This window comes from Notothenia coriiceps, unplaced genomic scaffold (genome assembly GCF_000735185.1).
Source record: "Notothenia coriiceps isolate Sejong01 unplaced genomic scaffold, NC01 NC01_scaffold00009858, whole genome shotgun sequence".
NCBI classification, from domain to species: domain Eukaryota; kingdom Metazoa; phylum Chordata; class Actinopteri; order Perciformes; family Nototheniidae; genus Notothenia; species Notothenia coriiceps.
This window is the reverse complement of record NW_011342559.1, coordinates 225-2,362: the sequence shown is the minus strand read 5'-3', so window position 1 is coordinate 2,362 and position 2,138 is coordinate 225. Positions and strand designations below refer to the sequence as shown.

General features: G+C 37.5%; 1 long non-coding RNA gene across 1 annotated transcript; it reads right to left on the bottom strand.

The window, feature by feature from the left end:
• Positions 1-555: 555 nt before the first annotated feature.
• On the bottom strand, positions 556-1,154 carry LOC104945629 (uncharacterized). The gene is made up of 3 exons (XR_798362.1): positions 1,040-1,154; positions 704-763; positions 556-627 (listed from the first exon to the last, which is right to left on the bottom strand). It is a non-coding gene; the product is annotated as an uncharacterized lncRNA (long non-coding RNA).
• Between the last annotated feature and the right edge of the window lie 984 nt (positions 1,155-2,138).

Here is a 2,138-nt window from a genome sequence, read left to right as displayed (position 1 = left end):
AATTTGCCTCTTTTTTTTTTATCAGAATTTGATTTTTTTCTCTTCAAAATATGAATTTTTTCTCAGAATTTGATTTTTTTTTTCAAAGCGTTGCTTCCCCCCCCAAATTTCACTTTTTTTTCTTCCAGAATTTGGCTTTTCTTTTTAAACCATTTTGTGACATTCTCACCGAAGAGACTTGCAATTATTTGCCCTAGACTTCTGCTTTAAGACGTAGTTAATTATGAAGTTATTATCTATCTGATAATAATCCAATGCAGAGGCAATAATGTAAAATCATTCATAATTTTATATATATTAAATATTGATATAGTCTTAAAGTTACAACCGGCCCTTTGAGTGCAACCATAATTCCAATGTGGCCCGTGATGAAATTGAGTTTGACACCCCTGGTCTAATTGGACAATGGAGCCAAATATGATATAATAATTTCCAGTTATTCTTGAGATTTCACAAAAATAGGACAGACATACGGTAAATACTAGTCAGAAAGGTATCAGAGTGAATAGGGTCAGTAATCATGTTCATAATAACACAGCCAAAGGAGTTTCTTCTCACCACTGTCTGTCTGTTGACCTGAACCACTTCATCTCCAGCATGAATCCTCTGGGTCTTATCTGCAGGGGACTGAGAGGCAGTATCACAGTTATACTCTCGTTAGAAGGTAAAGAGATGAAATGTCATTAGAAGTCTCCTCTCTCACGTTCTCTGTAGTTCCAGTGATGACGTGCAGCCCGTCGTAGGTGGACTTGATGTAGATACCCTGAAAGACAATGTAAATGTGAATCTTGTCCATAAATACCTCCCCGTGGTTTCTCTCGATTCCTCCCTGCAGTGGTGGTTTCTCTGCTTGGATCTACATCTGGATCTGTTTTGGACTCGGTGCTGATTGTGGTTCACGGTGCAGCTCTAAAGGACGTGTTAGCGTTTTCTCGGAGGGAGTTGGGGTTAAACTGTGGGACTTCTCTTCACAGTGGCTGGCTGAGTCTGGCTGTGAATAAAGATGTCTGCACGGTCTGTCTTTTGATGTATTGCTCACCAGTCCCTCCCCAGGCTTGACGTTGGGGATGTGAACCTCCTCCAGGCAGGACTGATCGCTCTTCGAGGGGTCAGAGGTCGCCTGAGCCGTCTTCTCACAGACGCCGTTCAGAGCGCGAGACTGAAACACACAATAGAGAAATAAAAACAAACCGTTTAATTCACAAAATAAAATGTAGTTACACACAGAGCTGAGAGGATTGATCCATAGAACAGATGATCATCATTAAGGACAGACATGGGGTCCCTTTATCACTAACTGCATGTCGCTATAGCTATTATGTATAATGTGCATTTCTATATTTAACTCATATTAGATTGATTGATCTTAAGAACCCAGTCAACAAAACCAATGGGTAACAATTCATTGAGGTCATTTTCTAGAGTAAAAAATCAACATTTAAGATTGTTTCTTAAATTAATACATATCATTAAAAACAGTATTATATAAAATATGCCATTTGTCTTGGTCCTCTGTTAACTTAATACTTGTTTGTTTAGCATAACTAACGACTTTAAGAAATATGAGCCTTTGACACACTTTCTTGCTATGTTTTTAAATATTTAATTGACTATTTGCTGCACTAAAGTATGTAATATGACATTATCTGAATTGAAAAAAAACAAATAACAGACATGAAATTGTACATATTATAATATTAGTAGAATATTTGTTATATGTTTAATGTAATCTCAGTATATATTGCAATACTTAGCGTTTAACTGGATCCTCACTGTGGTGGGGAAAATACATTTCTTCCAATGAAAATATGTTGTTTTATCATCCGTTCATTTTCACTTCTCATTTTACTGGATCTCTTCCCACTAATCAAGTTTCACATCCTCAGGAAGGAGCCATTGAACACTCTTTAAAAAGTGTAATATTAAACCACACAGATGCGTTTCTATTTCCTGTGATGGCGAGCATCTGGTTTAAAACGCTGAATCACAACCTGCTGTGGCGCTGAAGCCGTCTGTCCCTGACCGTGGAGTACTGAACCCTCGAGTCAGAGCAGCCTCACTTAAATGATGCAGCATTTACTTATTGTGTATTTCCAAGGAAAAAACGTACACATTTCCAAAAGAAAAACGCAAATATT